At 36.3% G+C, this 24,933-nt stretch overlaps 1 long non-coding RNA gene across 1 annotated transcript; it reads right to left on the bottom strand.

Moving 5' to 3' along the window:
* Positions 1–16,568: 16,568 nt before the first annotated feature.
* LOC145773515 (uncharacterized) lies at positions 16,569–24,714 on the bottom strand. Its single transcript, XR_014289896.1, has 3 exons — positions 24,599–24,714; positions 22,736–22,843; positions 16,569–18,384 (listed from the first exon to the last, which is right to left on the bottom strand). It is a non-coding gene; the product is annotated as an uncharacterized LOC145773515 (long non-coding RNA).
* Between the last annotated feature and the right edge of the window lie 219 nt (positions 24,715–24,933).

The raw sequence follows: 24,933 nt of genomic DNA, 5'->3' as shown, positions 1-24,933 counted from the left end.
GAAATTTCTAACCCCCCAAAAATTCACAGTGGCTGCTATAAGTATTGATTGATTTTACTTGAAAAATTATGCATTAGTTTGAGAGCAACAAGTTAATTTAACTTAGTTAGTTCTAAAATTTTCGCTTTTCTATTCTTTGCCGACGTGCCTGGCAGCTTTTGTTACTTCTGGTCCGGGCGTCCGGCAGTCACTTCTGGACTGTCACTCCGCTGAAGCAGTCCATAAGTAGCCTAACTGCTATTGCAAAGGGCATGCTGTTTTGAAATTGGTTTGGAAAAACTTGCAAATGGGTAGAATATTACGCATTTGCATATGGTATAACTTATTTTAGTCTATAACTTTAGTTTTACGTTTTATAATGTTAAAAAAAATTTCGTCTGCATCAGTGTTGCTAGGTCTTCTCGTGTGTTTCAGCACAATCACTAAAATCTACTTGACACTTTGCATTTTGCCAGTGACAAAAGGTAGTACAAAATTAAGTAAAATATAGTTAGACTGTGTTTATCAACTACAACTCAGACAAGCAGCTTACTTTTTGCAATTTAGCCTGCCATCAAACCCAAACAAGTCTGCCTTAAATCAAATTCAAAGTTTGCATGATGTATTATTGAAGTCTGTATTGAAGACTGCTATGATTCAAACATTTTAAGTGATACCTTGTTTCAAATATTTTTTTATTCAAACATAACAATGATTTTTGTCACAAGGTTTTGCTTTAACTTTCATTTTATGTTTGTTGAAGCTGCTGCAACCATCAAATCTTGCAACCTTTGGTTGGTCACTTCTGGTCTGGCAGTAACTTGTGGTCTGCGTGTAGGCGGTCTGAAAGCTACGGTAACTTTGGACCGCAGTAATTCTTAGATCGTGACACGGGAAGACCTGCGGTAGTTGGCTGAAAATTGTTAATTGCGGAGACTCTTAATTGACGCTATTTTTACCCAACTTGTGTGAAATAAATTATTATTATTGTTACTTAGCCTACATTTTTCTCTTTTCAGAGAACAATGGCCAAGAGTAGTGTCATCTTGAAATTGAAAAGTGGAATGCTAGCTTCCATTTGACTAACAAAAGAAAACGAACTTCCTTTTCTACTCTACTAAACATTAAATCAATTTTCAACGCTTTGCTACTTTACAAAACAGATATAACAAGATAAAACTGTGTGTCTTTATAAACAAATCAAAAAACTTGCACAGCCGTCTATCTAGTTTGTCCAGACTGGGCTAGTTTGTTTCGTCACATAATGTTGGTTTGGCAAAGTATTCGGAAAATCGAAAACATGGGCGAAGTTCTTCTCAGAACGAATGACAACAGTCAACAAAAGATAACACGTGTTTATTGTGTGCAGTAGGTTATATATTACAATTGTATGATTTCGGCAGAGAGTTTGCTTTCTTGTACCAAAGACAGGCAAGACATGGGCAAGACACAACAATACAACAAGGTTGAGCAATGAGCATTAAAGCAATATATTTTACATATTTACAAATAGTTTAACAGTCAAACGTTTTCGAATTAACTTAAGCCCTCATCAGGAATCTGAAAATATTTATAAAAATGCAATAAATTTCACCTTCTTGAAGGTAACTATAGCTAACTGATGATAGGCTAAGCATCACGATTTACGAAACACGCAACGATTAAAAGCAATAGTATGGAAAACAAACAGACAAACGGAAAACAAATCAGGCTACATTAGGAAAAGGCCACTACATAAATAAGTTACAAAAGAATTTGCACCACAGGGTAGGCTACGTGATACATCTAGTCAGGGCCTCCAAGAGCCCTGCCGGGCCCCGGTGCAGATGTTGCTGCCGGGCCCCCCAGCGCGACAAGTTGCGTGATATCTCACCAATCACAAGCAAAATTTGCGGTGCGTGTTCTTACAAAGGATAAATTAGGTTAAAGTATTAACACTCCATTATTTCACAAACAATGCACTATTGTAAATATAACTTTAAATTCACAGATACACACTAGTTATACACAAAGATAAAATGCTAAAACACTATAGCCTCAATAGCGTTGTCAGATATGGAATTTTTCCCTAATTTGAGGAAAAGTTTATAGCTGTTGAAAACAAAAACTTGTATTTTGGATATTTTTTTTAGTCCTGAGCTAAGATCAAAACCCTAACCTTTCCTAACTCTAACCCTTCTTAACTCTGGCAACACCTGATTGTAATCATGGCAACAAGTGGGTAAAATCAGCCATTTCGAAGATAAAAATTGCAATACTATCCGACATGGCTGACATAGCATTGCATATGTGTGCTTACAGCTTTACATTAACATACGATACTTTTCTGATCTTGAAATCTGCAGAGACTAGGGCAGCAAACTTAGAATGAATGCATTGCTATTGTTCATGACATTAAGAAATACCAACTTCATATAAGAAATACCAACTTCAAAATATAAAAAACATTTCATGCAAAATTGACCTTAACACGCAAATTTAAACATTTTATTGGCCCCCTGAACGCAAAAAAACAAAAATATTGTTGTTCTAAAAAAGAGCATACCCATGGGCGGTGAGTTCAAGGGGGCCCATTCAAAATACAAAACTAATATTTATAAAAAAAACAATATTTTATGCAAAATCGACCTGAGCATTATCGACCTGAGCATTATGCAAAATCGACCTGAGCACGCAAATTTAAACATTTTGTCGGGCCCCCTAAACTCAAAAAATTGAAAATTTGTAATTTTAAAAAAGGGCATAGCCTAGGCTACCCATAAGTGGGCTCCATTCGACATACGGAACTAATATAAAAACAATATTTTATGCAAAATCGTTGAAATCCATCTTTTTATCGCGTGAATTTAGACATTTTGTCGGCCCCCTTGAACTCACCGGGCCCCGGTGCAATGCACCGGTTGTCCCCCCTCTTTTGGGCCCTGCATCTAGTAAATGTTGAGGAAAACGGACGCGCCTCCCGCAAATAAGTGTTTGTTTTAATTTGGGTTATAGCGTTTGATTAACAGCACTTCCTGAATTTTTGTGTCAAATTGGGATTTAATTTTACGTAAAATCTTAAATGAGTCAGTACAGAATTTTCAATCTGTGCAATAAGAACACTCCATGGTATGGTCTTTGATGGCACTTTTCTTTAAGTCTCTAAAGTTCAGATGTTCCCGTACTCTGGTAGTCAAATGTCTGGTGACTGGTGGACAGTGGTGCCGAAGTAGGGGGAGATGAGGGGGATATATCCCCCCCAATGTTTTGGTAGCATCCCCCAATAATTCAGAAAAAAAATTAGTTGCTATGTAACCTACTTCGATTTAGTTGTTTGCAAGCATCACGAATTGCTGTTGTTTTTCTTTTATTGATGTTTGATCACAGTTCTAAATTGTCTTGAATTTGACGCTAGACAATGAAGAACCTTCATTGAAGGTATTAGGGACGAGTTGGACCACTTTTCATTAAGCTGTCATTCATTACTACATGTGTGCTTCTCTCTGTTTTTGTTTTATTTTTTGCTATTTGTTTGTTTGGGTTTTGTGGCCGTGGTAACTACTGATATATAGCCTACTACATAATTTTTCATTCAGGCACGTTTTAAACCTTTCAAGGTTTTGCCACCTTTTCCCGTTCGTAAACGTGCTGGTAGGTTTATATCGATTTTTGTAGATAGTATCTTTTTCGTCCCGGACGCGTTAATGACGAAAAATAAAATGATTGATTGATTGACCAGACCACTGGCCACGGCACTGCAGTAATGAAGAAACTGCAGAAACGTATTTGGGACTTGTGCTGATTTTGAAGCCTTTGGCATTTATAGCGCAATTTAGTATCACGTTGCAAGGAGAAAAGCTTGACATTGACTCTTGTGAAGAGCTGTTTCAGACCATGGAAATCACTCGAGAGAAATATCGTGATTTGGAGTTTGAGAACAATTACAAAAATGCAGTTTCACTTCCGGAAAAATTTGCTGTTAATTTTATCACGCCTTTGGAAGGACCACGGCAAAAAAGAGTCTCTGAAAGATTGGGAGGATCGAGGCTCGATGGCAGCTACTGCAGACACTCAACTGCATTAAGTTATGAAATACTTTACAATCAGTTCATGGACAGAGTTATGCCTGAACTGACCGAACGGTTTGAAAGTAGCCTGAATTCCGATTCGGCAAAGTATAAAGAACTTGCACGAATTTTCAAGACCGGCTTAGTTCCTGAAATGGTCAAAAATTATCCAGAGCTGAATAGAAAATCGATGAGTTATCAAATTGATTCATTCTGCAAGGCAACAGGTGCAAAATCTCTGTACGATGCTAAAAGAGCTTACCAGGCATTGTCCGAGTTGGAAAAACCTCTCTATTCTCAAGTACTATTGCTGAGATCCTCTTTTTGCCCGGTAAGCTCTGCTGCTTGTGAGAGGTCGTTTTCCAATCTTCGTAGATTGAAAATCTGGCTGAGAAATACTTTGAAACAGGAAAGGTTAAATGCTAGCATTGTTTGCAACATTCACCAAAATATTCTTAATGACATCAGCATACATGACACTGACAGTGCTAATGAGTTTTTAATGCGCACTGCCGAAAGACGCAATTCGGTTGTAACAAGTTCTTGTGATGCGTTTGAAAGTTATTAGTTTTGTCATAAATTTGCAGATGTTCTTCTGTAGCTTCGATTGTTTTCAGTCTCCTGACTATAGTGACTTTGTCCTATAGCACACTAAGTGTAGTGATTCTAGTGAAGGAGAGGGCAAGAAGAAAAGTAGCCTATAACTTCTGTTGTTTTTTTTGGAAAAACTTAGTATTCATTGGAAGGTCATACATTCGAATCCCGCTGGAGGTCAATTCAATTCAATTTATTTTTCATTGCTGGCGCGATCACGCAGAGAACGGCAAAGTAAACACACGAATTTGTCACCAACAAAAGGGAAAGATGGCATAACCAAAAAGTTTAAAATATGCAAAAAACAGTGTTTGGATGTCACTGTTTTTAATTTGCACAGCCACCAAACCCAGAAAAGAGATGAAAAAGATAAAAGAATTTATGTGAAAATACTACAAAAATAGGCTACAATTACAATCAACACTTGCCAGTGCAACAAGAGCGATTTGCGTTGATTGTTTCCTTGTTACCTTGTTTTGCAGTGCAACAAGGTACCAATTTTTCTTTGCTTGTTTCTTAATCTTGTAGCAGTCATTCGCAAGAGCGCTGGTAGCGCTTTTATCTCCATGATTTCTTGTCTGTATATTATGCTGTTAGCAGCTAATTTATCGAGGTCCGGAGATAGTTTAATAAACTTGATACCAGAACCACTAAAATTGTGTATAAAAGTATACATCCCCCCCAATGTTCAAAATCGTCTAAAATTTGATAAAATTTTGATTTATCCCCCCCAATCCTCAACTAACTTCGGCACCACTTCTGGTGGACATACCGATTCCTATGTCAATGCCGAATCACGCGGACATGTAAAACTGGGCAAGGGCAGGTTAGTTGATACAGAAGGTTAGTTGATACACCACTAAAAACGGATTCCAGAAAACAGATTTTGTAGAAATACCGCCACCAACTGGTGAAGAATGATGATTGAATGGTGATATGATAAGTTCGCGGTTATCCAGTTTCAAGTTTGTAAAATAATGCGAAATGTTCAAAAATTGAGTCTTTTTGCAATTTTTTTCAAATTTACAATTCAGTTAATTCTTGACTGTTTGAAAAACGGTAAGAAATTAACTTCTTGGCGACAGGCAGTGTATTGGTGTAAAGTTGCATAAATCAAATCATTTTTAATTGACTTTATTAGATTGATGACAGACACATTTTTGATAAAAGTAAGGAAAAGGTTAGTTGATACATTTTAGCCCAGGCTAGTTGATACACTATGTCAACTAACCTGCATTCGTACATTCAGTACCGTAACCTGCAATATTTCAACCATATTTTCAGGTAAAATACGTAAATGTGAAACTCTGTAAATCTGTTTGGAAATAGTTGTTGAAGATTTAAGCTGTGTGTTAATGAAGCTGCAGAACCTGTGAACTTGACAATATCACTTGAAGTAATAAGGCCTCTTTGACAACATGCCCCAGTTTTATAAAAGAACAACTGATTGATGCTACAGATCAACTGAAGACTCTCTACGTAAACCTTGGCTGTCATAAGAATTGACAATTACACCAATTTCCCAATCTGTATAACAAGTTGACGTTAGGAAGAACATCCGCATGTAAAATATCTTTATCACATTTTACACTAGATAACACTATAAGACTGCAGCACTGTCATGGCTTTTGGTTAACTCCTGACCTGGCAATATGATTCTACTATCTACACTACAGTAGTTTGAGTATAAATTTCAAAAGCAGAAAGCAGTGGTTCCCAACCGGGGTGCCAATTGCAATGCTCAAGGGTGCCGCGAGATATTGCAAGAGTGCGGCCCATTCTTTGTTTTATCTTTAACCCGTTAAGTGCGAAATTTATTTATTTCTAACCGAGTTTCAGTGCGTGTTAAGTTTCGCGCCTCGTAGTTATTCCCGGCTCCTTTCTAGAGAGTCGCTTAGTGGGGAAGTCGCTGGGCTGGCGGTAAGCCTTCGTTTTTTCGCCCAGGAAAAACAGCGTGAAAGATATTGTGACTCGTTGCTGTTCTTTCCATAAAAACGTTTGAAACGCATCATTATTACCAGATTTCATGATTTTATTTTGCGTTTCACGCGCACATTCCGCACAAAGTCAAATTGCAGTGATGGATTATTGGATTGTGTGACCCGGCACGATTATAAAATTGCACGATTGTTTGCGAACCATTGTAAACCGATGGTTGGGTCAAGGTCAATTGAAGGATTTGTATCGTAAGCAAAAAGGCAAAATAGTGATATTATAACAACACACTGTTTTCTTCATCGCGAAGTTCTTGTCGGAAAACATTAGGTTCAGACCTAAAAAAGTGTTAAACAAAGTTGTCAAAATGGTCAACTACATCAAAAGTACTGTAGACCACTTAAATCACGTCTATTTGCCAAGCTTTGTAAGGATATGGGAGCAAACTACAGTATGCTAATCTTCTGTTGCATACCGTCCCAAGTAAGATGGTTGGCGCGAGGAAAAGCATTGTCACGAGTATAGGATGCATGGGTTTCTCGGCAGTCAAGTGTAGCAAGAACTAGTGGTGCGGTACTGATGAGCCCAGCCTCATAGGCGAAACAAGTGTCTATCGCTGAGTTCTTGCTACACTCGACTGCCGAGAAACACATGTTTTTGGGAAAAGTCTTAATGGCTAGTGTGGAGGCTACACCGGTATGGTTAGCGAAACACAATGCTCGCTGTTCTATAGTAAGTAGTCAGGTAGTGCTGACGCCAGGAAGATCGCTCCTTTTCAACTAGGCTACAGTATATGAGTTGAAGAATGAAATGCTCCTTTTTTCAGCCTTGAAAAGCAAAAGGAATTTTGTGAATTGCTTTGAGATTACAATTGGGTCTCCAAGTTAGGGTATTTAGTAGACATCTTCGACCATTTAAATAACGCGAATGTGAGAATGCAGGGCAAAAATGAAACTCTCTTAACTTCAACCGATAAAATGAAAGCACTGAGAGAAAAACTGCAAATGTGGTCCTTAAAAGTGGAGAACGAAAACTTTGACATGCTTTCACATTTCTCTGAAATGAACAACAAAGAATTTGTTTCATTATTATAACTCAGCACCTAAAATCATTGGAAGAAAAATTTTAGAAATATTTTCCCCAGTTTGTCCACGGAAAATTACGCATGGGTGAGAAATCCACTTTTACTGGACTCTCAACGATAGAAATTTTAAGCTTATGCACAAGCAGATGCCTCTCGACGAGTTCTGGAAAAAAATTCAAAATGAATATCCTTGCGTTGGAAAGAAAGCTATCGTGCTTTTTCTGCAGTTTTCCATGTCATACCTAGGCTATGTGAGAGTGAATTTTCCGTATAAATGAACATAAAAACGAGAACGACTGCTTATAGTCGAGGAAGAAATGCGGGTGGCTTTATCGAATAGTGCCCCCAGATATTAAGGGACTTTCTGCAAGAAGTCAAGCTCAAATTTCACACTGACTTTTGAATAAATACATTTATTTAGCCTACACGCCTATACTGTATAACCGGTTCTGTGTTATTTCATACAGTTATTTGAAATACAGAAACCTCATAAAATTGATCCAGTTTTGCCAGGGTGCCGCAAACTATTTATCTCTTTGATAGGGTGCCGCAAGGTCAAAAAGGTTGGGAACCACTGACATAAAGTATAGTCTCAATATAATTGAGGCGTGTTTTGATCGTATCAACTAGGAATCCCATGTATCAACTAACCTTATGAGTGTATCAACTAACCTTCCAAGAAGGTTAGTTGATACAAACCGGAGTTGTATGTTTGAATGAGTCTAAACCGATAACTAGTGACATCAAACAGACTAAACTTGGGGAAAGTTAGCCCAACAAACGAACTTTCTTTAGCACCATAAATGGTGTTTCTTTGTCCAACAGTTTTAGTAAAATCTCACTAAACGTGAAAATTGTATCAACTAACCTGCCTTTGCCCCTATGTGACATTTGAGCAGAGAGACGAAGGCGTCTGGGACTCTAGTTGAAAATACAAACTAATTTTGAATGTTTTGTAAATAAGAAAAAAGTCCACATCAAATTTAGTTTTCATAAACTGTCCAATTTTACGAGCAAACGTTTTAGATTCTTTTCCCTCAAACGGAATGGACAAGCAATACTTCATGTTTAACTCATTTTCAGCATTTTCTTTTTCAGTTGAAACAGTTTTTCACCACATTCGGTTTATTTTGTGGTGATGCTTTTTCTTGGAACGCATTAGAAGAATCTCTGAGATTTGGCACACCAAGGAGTTTTCCTTCTTCATATTTTAGTGTCTCAGACTAGACCCATTGAAAAATTAAAAAAGATGTGTATAGATTGCCTAAAATAAGCAAAGTGCCTTTTCACCACTAGTAGCGCCAAGTGTTGCTTCTTGATCTTCTTATTTCCCCTACACTTCTCAAAATGATGCCAAATATCCAAAAGTTGATTTTCACTTGTGAGCTTTAAGTAAGGCATTGGATGAAAGTATTTTCAGTTGAAACGAAGACTTTCACTATCAGCATCATGGCCAGGTCAAATTGGGTGATTTGGGCAAAACTTGAAATGTTTAGGCCTCCTGAAGCAGGGTAACCCATCATCTGAGAACAAAATTGTTGTCATTTTCGGATTTGCCATAGTCAAAACAAATCATGGGAAACAATGCAAGAGGCTAAAAATTTAATTTTTTTTAAATTTTGGACAGGTCTAATCACAGATATAGGTCTTTTAGTTTTAACTTCAAACACCAGACTGAACCTACGGAATCCTTTGAAAATTACTACAGTTAAATTTTTAGCTTTAATGTAGCCTATAGTCAACGGGCTTACTTGTGGCATATAGGCTACAATGCAAAAATCACAAAATTTGGTGATTAAGAAATTTTGTAGATGGAATGGAAGATTTGTATGATGGAATGGAAATAGGATGAAAGAAAATCTCAGGATGCAAGATGGAAAAAAATGTGTTCTATTCCATTTCATACCCTGCACATGAGTAGCCTACTATAGGATATCATAGCTGATATACTGTAGCCTACTGTCGTCCGCTTTGATAGCCCTAACGGTCAAGTACCCAATTTTACGATAAAAAAAACGGCAAGATTAAACGCTGCTGGTTCAATTCTCAAGATGTGGGTTTGAGCAATGCATTTTAAAAACATGTTTTGAATCAGCGAGACCTGGTGGATGAAAAATCTTACAATCAACAACACTTTAACAAGAAGCCGAAACTTCACATTCGAAATTTAAAGATACTTACAATCTATCTACATATCGGAGATACATATAGCCTAATCATTCTTTATTACAAAATACATGGAAAATCAGCAGAGCCCTATTGGCATATGCATTTCGCTCTAACTTTAGAGCATCTTTAGTGCCTAAAAAGCAAACATAAGAAAGCAAAACCTAAAAACTGTCACTAAATAAATAAATAAATTTTATTTATTTATTTTATTTTATTTATTTATTATTTTATTTATTCACTAAAGATGCTCTAAAGTTAGAGCGAAATGCCTATGCCAATAAGGCTCTGCTGATTTTCCATGTATTTTGTAACAAAGAATGATTAATTGATACTTGATGGAGAATCGCTGGCCCGCTGCTTCTTAGTCAGGAGATCCCCTAGCATATCCTTAATGGAAATCAATATGTACATATAGCCTATCAGAGATGCAGCGAACCCAAAATTTTTATCCGCACACCGCACCGCAACTGAATCTCCTATCCACACACCGCAATTTATCTGGAACTTTGACACTGCACCGCACCGCACACCGCAAATTACAAAATTTTCAAAAAACGTTTTAACGCGTTATATTTTAGAAAGTCAATTGTGGCAAAAAAACACCCATGGCATATAACTGGTAACCTACCGCTACCGGTACAGTTGTGGACTAATTGACTAGGCTAACCAGATCATATTGTCTTATCAGCAATGCATCTAAGTTCTAAGACATCATGCTTTTTCAAACAGAATGTTCCTGGATCCAGTATCAGAACTTTTGAACACTTTTTGTAAGCAATAATGCAATTTTAAAGTCAGTGGTTGTATGAACTACACACTACACAGACAGACAAAACGTCAAGAGTAAAACTTACAGCCTGAACTCACTGGGCTAACTGTTATAGTAACTAATGCGGTAGTTGCGCTAGGCCTATAGCCTGGTAACTGGGAGCTGAGCTTATCAGCTAGGCTGCTAGGCTATTAACCAAAAACACTCATACAGCTTCCCTCACAAGCCAGCCCCAAAAACCCTGTCAACTGCAAGCTATTTGCATTGCTTTCCGGCTTAGGGTTTCCGTTAAAGGAAAACAAAAGTGATCCGTGTTTCCAATTTAAATTTGAAGTTTCACGATATTAATTAAAACTGATATTTAACTGATATTTCTGATATTTCTTGTAATTAAAACTGATACTTCTTGAAAGTTTACGCGGCAAGCGGCGCGGCTTTGTCATTTCAACCTTCCACGCTGCGAAGTTTGCATCACCATAGTCAACTAATCGAACAACATAATTAAAGAAAATGTTAGTGATGTTACGTAGTGAGATAAATGAAACAAAAGTGTGATAGTAAAATCTTAACTGCATATGACAAACACGCAGATTTATGAAATGTAGGCTATCTCTTGAAAAAACTTTGCTATTGGTCAATGATCATAGAAATCTCAAAATGCAAAAGGAATTATGTTTGATGGTATACTTGGCAAAATAGTCTTGTGTTTTTGCAAAATAACCTGAAAGATTGTTGTCTACTTTTATCAAATAGGTTTCCAAGATGTATAGCTTTACTGCCGGTTTCACTAAGATTGTTTAGATGTAGAATTCAATTCAATTCAATTCAATTTATTTTTCTTTGTCGGAAAACAACAGCAATGATAAAGTTACAAATAGTGAACGGGAACAAAACCAACAAAAGGAAAAGGTGGCAAAACTACAAAGTTTAAAACGTGCATGCGATGCAAATTTAAAGGTTACGTACACGAAAGTAAATTAAGCACGGCCACCAAACCTAACAGTTTAAAGTAGATGAATTAGTTGGAAGAACCAGTTGGCTCCACATACCTAAAGCAACTGGAGGTGTGCCAGTTGATGAAACCATGAGAGGACGACTGAACCCTACAACCAATATAAAAAAGAAAAATCAACAACACGAGCATTCAAGAATAAACAATGAACATACGGCATATTATTACATATTAAACATATTACATATTATTTACATATTAAACATATTACATATACAAAATACTATATATAGTACATCGTTTTAAGTAAAATGGAGTGTTCGCAGCAACGACAGTGGTGTGATATTGAATAGGAATTGATAACTGATGGGTACAGGAAGTTAGATTAATTAACTTATTATTTGAGCATGATATTACACTGATGATCATGAATGATGAAAAATGTAGTGAAGATGATAATTATGAAAATGGTCTAGATGGCATGCGGGTGACTTCGGTATCGGAGCGGGATGGAGTTTCTTGAAATGAATTTCCAACCAAACTTCTGGAGAGTGATAGGCCTACAGCTTCATTGTTGAAGTACTCTTGCCAAATAAATCTACACAACAAAGTAACAGAGAGTTATAAGGTTCTGTGAACAAGTATATTATACGTGGTTCGGCTAATTAAAGGCGTATTGCATTGGTAACATAGGGGAAGGGAAGGTAATTTGATACGGAAGGTAATTTGATACACCCCCCCTACAGAAATGTACAAAAAATATTAGTCAAAAATATTGTCATTATGTGGAATATCTGTGAAATTAATGCCTAAAAAAATTGCACCATGCAGCTAACTCGTGCTTTTATGGCATAAAATTGTAAAAGTGTGTTTTTTGAGTATTTTCATAAAATTTTTAACTCATGATTATTTTCGTCTGGAAAATTAAAGAAAAGTTCCTGAAAAATGAAACCAAACTCATTTGACAGCTCATTGATAAGGCTTCAAGGGCACGTCACGTTTTTTCTGCAATGTGCATCCAAGCATTCAAAAATCAGAATTTTATAACTTTTTTTGAAAAAGGTAAATTGATACATGTGGAGAAGGTAAATTGATACAGTATATTATATTCTTTTTTGTGACTGTAATAAATGTTGTCATTGATCTAGTTGATTTAAATAAGTTATTCTTTATTAACAATACCTGCTACTTTGGGAAACAACTATTATATAGGCTTTCATAAGCCTACACGCTATCTGCTGTCAAAAAATGAGAAAAGCGCAAAGCACCCTCCTTGAATAAGAACTCCAGCCAATGATCCTTCCCATGTCCATCCCGCTGCAGAAGTTTCGCCGCACACATAGGCCTCAGCAGTCATCCTTGCACCCAAGCACGCCAACTACATATTAAATTTTCATTTATTGCTTTGCTGTCAAAGGGGATTTCTGTATTAGTTTTACTGTATCAAATTACCTTCCGGGTGTATCAATTTACCTTCCGTGGAAGGTAAATTGATACACTTGAGTGACGTTTTTAAAATTTCAATTAAAAAAAAAGTAACAAAAATAGAAAAGTGAAAATGTTTTTAAAAAGTGTGTAAGGGATCAGACTTTCATTTCAGCTTAAAATCAATAGTTTGTGTCACGTAATTTTCAGTTAGCAGGCAAAAATGTTAAAAGTGTATCAAATTACCTTCCCTTCCCCTATTAGCATCTAATTGCAGCCTATTGAAACTGAACAGTTTAAGGTGGTGATGGCAGATGTACGACATTGACAGTTGTAATAAGCTCAGATACTAGGTGTCAAACAGTAGTACTTGAAAGATTAAATGTACAAAAGTGGTATCTATTACACAATGGACGTATGCTAATCGGTTTTTGTTTGCAGATGGGTTTTCAGCTTGCTGCTGAATAATGAAAAGGTTTCGATTTCAGTAATGTGTTTAGGGAGATCGTTCCAGACTTTAACTCCACTAAATTGGATGGATTGTTGGGTTAACTTTTTCGAGTAATAGGGGAGAAAAAATCGATTGCTACTTCTAGTTGATATGTGATGCAAGTTGCTATTAAGTTGAAATAGTGAGTTAAAGTTTTTAGGCAGTTGATTATGTTCTAGTTTAAACATGAATTTGCCAGTTTCGATGGTATAAAGGTTATCAATTGTGAAAAAACTGTCGACATTGTATTGTGGTTCATGCTTAGTGATCATTTTTATGAATTTGTTGCAAATTTTTTGCAGTCTGTTTACAATGGTAACATGACCATGCTTCCAAGCACTAATGCAATATCTTAGATTGCTTTCAATGAGAGAATGATAGAGAGAAATCAAATTCGCAGTGTTTAAGTAAGGTTTAATCTTGCAGATTATTCCGAAATTTCGTCGCAGTTTTTGTAGCAAGTGAATCATATGAGATTTCCATGACAAATTTTCATTCAGTAAAATGCCTAGGAAACTAACAGTGTTAAAACGTTCAATGGGTTGATTGTACACAGATAATGTATGGGTGAAGTTAAAACACTTTGTATTATTATTATTGTTGAATAAAATGTGCTTAGTTTTATTTACATTTAACGACAGCCTATTTGCTGCTAGCCAGTCTGTTACATTTAACATTTCCATATTGGCCAGTTCATAAATCTCGGGGATACTGTTACCACATAAAAACAAATTGGATTCATCAGCAAACATTACAGATTCAGAGTGTTGTAAGCTGTTACAGAAATCATTTATATATATCAAAAACAGTAAAGGTCCTAGAATTGAACCCTGGGGGATCCCGAAACATATTTTGCGTTTAGTAGACATTGATTGAGATATTTCTACTACTTGAAATCGGTTTAGTAGGTAACTACTGAGCCAGTCATGAGCTGCCCCCCTGATACCATAATAGTAAAGCTTGTTTAACAAAATTTTGTGATCAATTGTGTCAAATGCTTTAGACAGGTCTAAAAATATACCAAGGGTGGTTTCTTTTTTTTCAAATGCATTTGAAATTTTACTGACAAGATGCAAAACTGCGAGGTTAGTTGAATGATTTTGTCTGAACCCAAATTGTTGGGGGTAGAAAAAGTTATGGTTTTCAAGAAAATTATACACTCTGTTGTACATTATTTTTTCAAGTATTTTAGAAAAGGAAGATAATAGACTGATGGGGCGGTAATTACTACAGTCTTCAGTTTTGCCTTTTTTGAATATGGGTATTATTTTAGATGTTTTAAATGCCGTTATAAATTCACCGTTAGTTAAGGATAAATTGAAGATGTGGGTCAGTGCTATAATTATGTTTTGTGGTACAACTTTTAATATCTTTGTAAGCTTGATTTCACACCGTCATTGTTATTTTTTTAAACATTAGAAACAAAAGCAAATTAAATTATTGTTTTATGTGAAATTAAGTTTCTTGTAGAATTATAAAAATGATTTAAGATGAAATTAAAAACATCTTTGAAAAAATATAGATAACTTGGCAACACTGCATATGAAATTCAATATGCCTGTCGGTTTCAGAACTGCAAATTGGAAATTGCACGCTGGTTTCCACAAAAGACAATACTGATAATAATCATAAGCATTTATTACGTAAGAAAGCAGTCTAGTTCGTAATGATCTGATTGTATTTCCATGGCATACCAAGATAACAAAATCCATCATTTTTATATTCATTCAACGTCTGCAGACAACTAGTCAATGTAAAAATGCTGGCTTTTGCTGTCTTGTGGGTATTCTCCGTGAATGTCTCCCAAATTCAATAAGAAAAAAAATTGTGAAAGTAATATAAGCGATTTTATTCTTTCCAAATGGTAGAAATAAAATTAAATAAATAGTTGATGTGAAATTAAGTTTCATGCAGGATCTTAAAAAAATAGTTTTCTGGTAATTTTTTTTGTGTATGTAAACACCCTATCAGTCACTGATTTTTTTTTTCTTCTAATTTTATATTTCAAATTCTAACTGACTGAAGTGTACTGAAAAACAAATTTAAAAACTTTTTGTATGCTGCAAAATTTGCGTTACGCAAAATCGTTTTGTATCATATGTGATAGCCTACATTGTGACTATGTGGGTGCGAAAATAGCAACATCGAAAACTGTACACTTAGAAAAATGTATTATAGCCTATAATGTATGATACGAGGTAAATGAAAAGATTTAAAAATGAAAAATAACTTGGCAATACTGCATGCAGAATTCAATATGTATGCTTTGCCTGCAGATTTTTGACGAAAATGCACTATTTGAAAAGTGGACTAAGGCAAAGTTTACTTGCATGTGGCTGTGCTTAAGATGTTTTGATCAAGACCTTTCATGTTGTTTGAGAAATTTTGTTTAGTTGTTTTTACCAATAGCTTACAGCAGTGCTTCTTAAAGTGGGGGTCGCGATCCCGCAAGGGGTGGTGTAACGAACTTTAGAGGTCGCAGAGAGTACACTAATTTTACACAAAGTATACTGCATATTAATACTTCTGTGTAAGGTGCTATGAAAGTTAACTTTTAAAAGTCGCGCACTCAATAGCCTACCCGAATTTTTGCAAATTTATGTGGTAAAGTAGAGTTGAAGTTTAAAACCCTTATACTTCATTATGAAGTAGGCTAAGATAGCTTTCAAAGGCCAAAGCTTTAAAAACGCTAATATTGTTGAAAACTGAATTCGTAATTTTTCTAACAAAAAAAAATTGAGACTTGGTCCATTTTCGCAATGACATCTGGCTTTTGAAATTATGCCATTTGTCAGATTTGCTTCAAAACCTGAACGAACTTAATTTATCTTTCCTTGGAGAAAACATCAGTATTTTTATGTTGAAATCTAAAGCTGAACGTTCGTAAAAATTTAAACATCTGGAAATAAAAGGTTAAAAATGATTCGTTTGAAATGTTCTCATTTACTGAAGAGTTTTTTGAGCACTTCTCTCTTAAATCTCAATAAGAACTTGCTGATCTATCTTTTGGCTCTGAGTTGCGGCTTGAATTTTCTGGAAAAGTGGTTCACCCTTTCGAGCTAGAGGAGATCTATCATTATCTCGTTTGTCTCCACGTAGCCTACGTGTGCGAGTCAGCATTTTCAACGATTGAAAACATGTTGTATTTTTTGCGTATTTGTAGTGCAAAATGTAGGCTAATCATAGAACCAAATGTAAAACCAAATTATGCAATAATTGCATAAGTAAACATGCAACAAAAGAACTATTTAAAGTCACAATCTTAAAAATAGCGTAAAAGCAAATAGCCTGCCTGCAGTTCATGATAAACGTTTTCTAATTCTCACATGTAAGCTGATGCTCACGTAGCCTATTAAATTACATTTTACATAATATTTAAACTTGGGAAATGTGACACCACCTTAGTTTCAACCCACAAATCTGAAAAAGCACTACCAAAAGTGGTTCATAATTCAGTCTGTGAAAACCCTGATAGCAAAGTCCGTCACTGTTACATTGATTCAACGTCTGCAGACGTGGAACCAATGTGAAAATGACAGATTTTGCTGTCTGGGAAGCGAGATCGTGGATCAAAATTACAATGTTTGTAGCCTACATCCACTTCTATGGAAAAAAAATAATTTTATAAAGCTAACAAACAAAATCAAAAACTGAAGTGAAAGAAGAAGAACCTTAATTTTATGTCTGTGTATGTTCAAAGAGTGCTTAGATAACCACATAAATAAATAATAGCTGATACAGTATGTACAATGCAGTGATTCTCAACCGGGAGCCCGCGAAGTGATTTCAAAGTGTCTGTGAAAGTTTTCGACTTTGCAGCATGATTGATAAATTATGAAATTAAAAAATTGGTTGTGCTTTATTTGTGTATTACAGTGATTTTCAAAGCGCAACGCACTGGTGTGTCGTTGAAAATTTGAAACGACTAACTAAAACAAATCATAATACTGTATGTGTAGGCCTATACGGTATAATGTATAATAATGTATATGTAGCCTATAATGTATATGTGTATAATACTGTATGTGTATACCTTTTAATTAGGCGATATTGGCTAGTATGTAACTATGTTCAACTTACTGTAATTCTTTCGAGACAGCAAATTATTGATCAATGCTAACTTAGAAAAACAAACGTTTGTCAGCAGTCTATCAGCACTCACAGTTTTACCATAACTGTGATTATAACGAATTAATATTGATTACAAATGAAAAAAAGAGAGAAATTCTTTGTAGCGGTCTCAAAAATTACATTAATTTTTCAAAAAATTATAAAAAAACATTAATGCAGCATAAACATTACTGATTTTGACCTTGTGTGCCAACAGATAGCTCATAACTTCGTCAATATCATCAATTGTCATAACACATAAGGGCGTCGCGAGTTCAACAAATTCTTCTAAGTGTGCCGCTTCGAAAATTACAGGACATTTGACTCCACTGGAAGACGAGAACCCCTAAAAATTTCAGCTAAATTCTTTTAGGGGTCTGCATCCGCTTCGAAGGCACTAAAAAGGGTCGTCCAAGACAAAAAGGTTGAGAACCACTGTAGGCTAGTGCATAGACTAGTGAAAAAGAAGCATTTCTACCGCAGGCTATTTGAGAATTTTGTTGAGTCGTCTTGCTCATTAAAGGCATTTTTATAAAAAGCTTATTTAATTATGCAACAGCTTTGTCTTGGCCAAATAAAAAACTCGGAGAAAAAAACAGTATATGTAGGATTGTAGTACAGTAGGCATGCGCGATACTACGCGTGTAATTTAAAATAAAACAATGGTGTTTGATAATATTTTATAGCAAGAAGTCGTCATTGGAATTTTCCAAATGTTTATTTTTTGTGTTTCACACCGTTGGATTTGTCCATGCGCGGTAAGCAATTGTTCCGTCGTAAGTACTCCTCCTCCCACTCGTTGCCTATGACCTCGCACAGGCGACTTTGGATCTGAAAACATGCATAACATAAATGTAAATTAATGCTGCGTTCCGCAACTGATGTGCCGCAAGACAATGCTAACATTGGGGAGGACAGCAGTATGATGATATAATTTAAACACTTTTACAATTATAAGACAGACTAGACCTTTAAAAAGAGCTGCTGGGTTTGTTTGAACGAATTGTCTGTCAGAAGTGTTACAAAGTTGTTCACGTTTTTTGTTTTTGAAATTGAAACATGGAGAGCTGCTTTGAAGTGCGTTACTCAAGCACACCAACCAAAAATTAAATCATCATAAAAAGTTGCAACAGATGTTTTCATCAGTAACAATACGATTGGGGTCAAAATTCATTTGAGCCTGATGCTAAAATACCAAGTCAAGATATTTCCTTACATAATGTTAGGATAAATATTTTTTAAAGTAAGAAATGTGACAGAAGAAAAGATGGAAATGTCGAAAGCAGCTTAAAATTCTGTTAAGTATGAACCACATTTTTGCAAGCAGTTAAACAAAAGCGGTTAACCCTCTTTAAAAAGTAGTTGATGTGGAGCTTTTGAAAGTTTTTACGCCAAATGTAGCCTACGCAGGGGCGCCGAACGATTTTTGACTGGGGCGGGGCACTTTTGTTTACTAAAAGGCCAATTTTTTTTTCAAGTTTTAAGATAAGATATAGCGATAATGCTAATCTATCAGCTCACTATGTATTGAGTAATGATAGCCTACAAGTGTCCGGTATACAAAGAAGGGCATCATGCTATGTTATAATGATGTAACCTACTGTCAAGCCTTAAAGCAGCCTGCGGCCATGGCCGCCAAGTAGTGTTTGAATGACCGCCGGTGCTACCTCCTCAATCGGCCAAGTTTGGCCGCCGGTCTCTTCTAGCCAATTATTTAATTTCGCAATAGAATGATCGTGAATTATAACTGTCTAAAATATGTAGTATCAAAGAGTGACGCAAAGTTAGGTCAGCGCGTCATAATCGCCACTGTTGCATTGTGCGGGAATATTTGTTATTGATGGAATAAATCCATCTGCCATCACCAGCGTTGTAGCCTTGTAGGCTAAGTCTTATTTGTAATTCCCGACGTTTATTTTAACAAAGTCTTAATCCGAAGTGCTAATTTACTTTGGCTGGCAATATTGTCGTTTTTATGTCGATTCGATGTTGTCGGACATTGAATCGTTGTTAAAAAGGAGAACTAGATTAGTTGACATCCGAGGGGAAAACATTTTTTGATCATATTTTTGCAAAAATTATGCTTCTTTTAGTAATGTCCTTCACATCATTGAAATACTTATTTTATTACCTTGCGGTCATCGTCAACACATGTCGAACGTTGTTTTTCGCTGCTAAAAAGAATTCTAGGGTAGTGGCGAATTCTTTAAAATCAGCCACATTGGAGACAATCGTGCGAGTGTCGTTAGAATGGTCCCGCAGTACTGGATTACAATCCCGATAAAGCAGTTATTGCGTGGTGCAACGATTCTACTGTAGGACGTCGCCCAGGCCCAGACTTCAACAACGCTAAGTGATCATTTTAGCATTGTTGCAAGTTTAATTCTATTTAGGCTACTTGTGCTATCGTTATTTTTATTTTGTATTTTGGCCTCCAAGCACGCAGATTTGGCCGCCGAGAAGGAGCTCCAGGTAGGCCACGATGGCTGCCGAAAAAAAAACGAGTTTTAAGGCCTGTAGGCCTACTGTGTTGCAAAATTTTGTGCCGTAATATTATTTTGAGGCAAAAATGAAAGATTATAATTAGGCTAAAAGCGAATAGCAGAAATTTTATATTGCAAAATGTGCAGTAGCTTACATGACCTTAAAAGGGCACCATTGCCCCCCTGCCCCTCCATCTGCAGAAAAATTGAGGGCAAGGGGGCATCCGCCCCCCTGCTCCCTCCCGCTTCCGGCGCCCCTGAGCCTACGGCATATTTTTATTAAAACAGGCTCAACAATCTTACTAATATAAATGATAGAAGATTTTTGCATTTTGTTTCCGTTGATACTTTAATACTTTTAGTTTAAGTAAGCTGCAAAAACTTCAAAAGTTAGTAAGCGTGCCACAAGTGTAAAAGGTTGCAGAGCTCTGAGTTATTTTTTTCCAGTAGTTTAGTTATGTTTGATTGTATTTCTGCTCTTCACGACAGTAGCTTGCAATAAACAGAAAGAGCAGTAAAAAAGCAAAGCGGATAAAAGTGCAAAGGTAGCCTATACGCTCAACTACAATAAATAAAATGAGGCAGGGTTGCCATTCTTGAATTTGTTACCCAAACTGGAAATATTCTTAATCCTTGAAAAATATTTCATAGTGGTTGAGTATTTTTGGCTTCTTTTAAAATTCTTCTGAATTTAAGGACGACTAAGTGATAGAGTTACAGTCAGGGTTGCATTCCTGGGGGGGCTCGGGGGGGCTCAGCCCCCCAAAATACGAAAAGGCTTGATGTAGGGGGGGCTCAGGGGGGGCTCGTTCAAGCGTCCATTTTTCAGCTTTTCTGGCTGAACAACAACTTCTCGACTGAACAAGTAACACTTTAACAGCTTTCTCACAACAGAACTGCAAAAGAACACGAACATAAGTTGATAGCAATCGCCGTTTTCCCTGATTAGGTCTCATAAAAATGACCACCAAGGAATTCATAGAAGGTCTGGCGCTTTTAAAAGATTGTCTTCGGCAATTATCACTTTTGTTAGAAACTCTCCAGACTGGGAATATCAACTTCGTAGTAGCTAATCGTTATGTCAAATGGACTGTTAAGTCTCTACTTCAAATAAAAAAAGCTATTCAAGAAGGAAAGTATTCGTTTGATGAAGTTGTTAACTTGAGTCCCGGAAGTACAAAAAACTACTCCTTTAAAGGCATAACATTGGACCAGTTCAAAGCTCGACGTAGAGACTACCCTTCTTTTGATCGTAATCGGTTTATTCAAGCTTTGGTTGACAACATTGGAAGCAGGATGGTGGACACCAACAATGAAAATTCTGTGAAGAGCTTGGAAATTATTGTACCAGAGTTATGGCCTGCTGCAGTCGAAGTTCCATGGCAAGAAGGGGAGCAGAGATTACGAAAAATAGAGGAGAGATTTCATGTCATCACTCCTATTTTCAATTGTATGGTGACAATCCTTGTCATATACCAGATACGCTAAAGTTGCTCAAGAACGTAGTACTAAACATGATAGCTATAAGTTCTGCTGAAGCCGAACGTGGATTTTCACAAATGAACTTGGTCATCACGCCGCTACGATCACGGCTGACCATACTCACTTGTTTCAGCATTGTTGTTCATTAGCATCAATGGACCACCTCCTCATTTATGGAATGGGACTGCGGCAACTCAGAAGTGGTTGCAGACTCATCGGTCGGCTGTGGATATTCAAGTTAAGCATTCTAAACTGCCCACATTGAATGAACTCAGATCTGTGCAAAAACTGTTTGCTGGCTAAAATCAAGGACTGTCGTGGTGCTTATAACTTAGCCCATAAAACCAAAGACCTGGCAGCAGGCTATTTGTTTTGTGTAATCTTGTTTGCACCAACTTGGAATATGCTTTTGCTGTAATTGGAGTTTTTTAAACTGTTCGTTAATAACTAAATGAGATTTTAGTGTAACTGTCACATTGGCAGCTTATTGGTTCTTACTAGCAAATCTGCAACCACAAGCGCTCATTTCAAGAATAGCATTTCCTTACTTTCCTATTGCAGTCAATGTTTTTGCAAGTGTGCTTAGGATTGGCTCATACAAATAAGTTTACAATTGAGTTAAGAGATTGGAATTAGCTCATGCAAATCGAGTTTCAAGTGTAGGCCTACGCAGTAAAAAAAAGCAAAGGAGATTGCAGTGTAGCAACCAAGCCAAAGTTCAAACTTATAATTTTATATCGGCTTCAACCACGTTTTATTGCTTCTACCTTTTTCTGTACTTCAAGCTATCTTTTAGCATGGGTTATTTTTCGACATGATGTTCAGAAGTAAAAACAAACTGAACAGTGTTTCCTTTTAAAAAAGGTAAACATTGTTGGCTAACCTACACCGATTACTTATACATACTTTGTCTATAACAACACAGCTAAGTGTTAGAGCCCCCCCAAAAAAAATTTTAGGAATGCACCCCTGGTTACAGTATAAGCTACAACTGACGCTGAAGTCATCACATTTTAATCAAGACTTTGGCTCTTGGTTAAATAATAATTTTTTTGAAGGATTTAATGAAAAGCCACCCACTAAAAAGTGTTTTCTGCGTTCGTAGATTTCTTCTGAATTTTGCCTTTTTGTTTCGAGTTGACATCAAAACAAAAACAATATTTATGTCTACTTTATTGTCGTATTGCCGACATGTAGAAAGCTTTTGTTAACCCAACCTGTTCAATTCCATCTGATATTTCTTCAAAATGAAGACGAAAAGTTGAAAATGCTCTTCTGATCATGTGGTCTGCGTCACTGTCGCTGCTCACTGTGTGAATCTTTGTCTACATTAATAATATCATTTTTATCCTGTAAGTTATTTATAACATCCAATAGACTCCCCATCAAACTGAAATCAAAAATTTTCAACACCTACGTTTTGCCAGTCGTGCTGTACAGTCTAAAATGCGTAAATTGGACATCATCAACAATGAAAAAACTCACTACCTTCCAAAATCACATCATGAGAAGCATGACCAACAAAAGGCTACTCGAGCACGCGAAAAGTCGGCAGCAGTGGCCGAGTGGTTAGCGCGTTGGGCTCGCAGTCGAGAGCCTTCATGTTCGACTCCACTACCCGCACTTGCTGTTGCTTCTCTGGGCAAGAAACTTTACGATAATTGCCTCTACCCAGTGATCGATTTCGAGTAATACCAAATTTAAGTCATAAGTAGAGTATAGACAACCGGAAACAGACATTGCCGTCGGCTGCAGCGTGGGTCAGGTGTACGTCGGAAGGCGTACACCGATGCATAGCGATTAAGTCCGCTTCCCCGCAATGCAGGATAAAGATATGAAACAAATACAAACAAAACAGAAGATCTTTTAACTATGACAAAACTACATCTAATTGCAGCAATAATAAAATTACAAGTTTTAAAATTGTTCGGCCACACTAAAAGATCACAATTCGGAATCAGCAAAGTTTGCACAAAAGGCAAGGTAGAAGGAAAAAGAAAACGTGGCAGACAACCAAAACGATGGCAAGACAATATCCAATCATGGACCGGACTCAACTTGGCGACACTGAGCGAGTTGGCTCAAAATTGCCACTCTTGGAAGCAAATAACCCATGTTGATGCGCAATCTGCTACAGGCGGAGATGACGACTGATGAAGTTATTTATTTGGCTTAACGGGTTGCTTATACATTAATTAAGCATCTTAGCGATGTCTACGACTATTGTATTGAAAACCTGACAATCACTACATTAGTTAAGAGGTCATTAAATAAGTGGCCGTGTAGGCTACGTTGGACACTGAGTTAGTTTTTAAAGGCAGATTTATTTTTTACCAAAACAAATATGTACAAATTTGATTTTTCATGAAAAAGCACAAATGTCCACATAATGTAGAGTAGCTTAAATTAACAAATTAATACGCATAATTCTTTAAAAAGTTTGATTTATTGTAGGTTATATTGAAGTTTAATTTTCTATCAGCTTCTGATTATGAAAAAAACAAGTCTCCTATATCAGATGATTTTCCTGGTCTATGCAGGCTCGACAACTAATGGTGCCATTCGCACTTCGCAGTTTACTCATTGACAATTCTCCGCAATAGCATTGTCTGTTAAGTGGGGTATTATGATTATTAGCCTACTTGTATTGTTTGCTTGTTTTTGTTTTGCATGTTTAGTGGTAAATGTGGATCTATTGGTCTGATGCAAATAAATAATAATAGTAGTAGACCTATAGATACAGAAAAAAACGAAACATGCAGGATTGTGCCTAGATAAAATGTTATGAAAAAGCTTGTTCCGAAGGAACATGAAGAAGCTTTTAAAGTAGCTTGATCTTTGATAATAATCTTTAATAAAAATTTCCTAACGACCAGTGTTTAAAAAGCAAGACTTGAGAACGTATAACACAAAACTTATTTCAGAGTTCTTATCTTACACTTTAAAAAACTAATGAGGATAACCTATATACAAAAAGTATTTAATTATTCAATTAGAAAATAGAGAAAACTTTCGTTGAACGAAAGTTTAAAAATTGCTTGTCATTGGTTTGGTGAAAAATTAAAAGACCTTCAACTTACCTGCAAAAACGATTCAAATCCTCCACCGGTCATTTTGATATGTGCTTAAGGATATAGGCTAGCCTAATCTCCAAGTCTCACGCAGCACTCGTATTGCATTGTACGCTACTGCCCACAAATCATGGCTGCTGGGCCATTTATAGCTGAGTCCGAGGAGTGCTGTTATAATTCATAGAACAATCAGTCTATTCTGTAGAAACAACGTTTCAAGTCAGGTTTTTATTGTAGAAATAGGGTTTTAAATGCTACTGATACTTTCCTTGAAACACAATATGTTTTGTTCGTAGTTTGTACCTCAGAATGCTTTTGTGTTTTAATTCACATATTGTGCTGTT

The sequence above is a fragment of the Aplidium turbinatum genome, chromosome 1, assembly GCF_918807975.1.
Source record: "Aplidium turbinatum chromosome 1, kaAplTurb1.1, whole genome shotgun sequence".
Taxonomy (NCBI): Eukaryota; Metazoa; Chordata; class Ascidiacea; order Aplousobranchia; family Polyclinidae; genus Aplidium; species Aplidium turbinatum.
The sequence above is the reverse complement of the archived record's forward strand: the minus strand, read 5'-3'. Positions and strand labels throughout refer to the sequence as shown.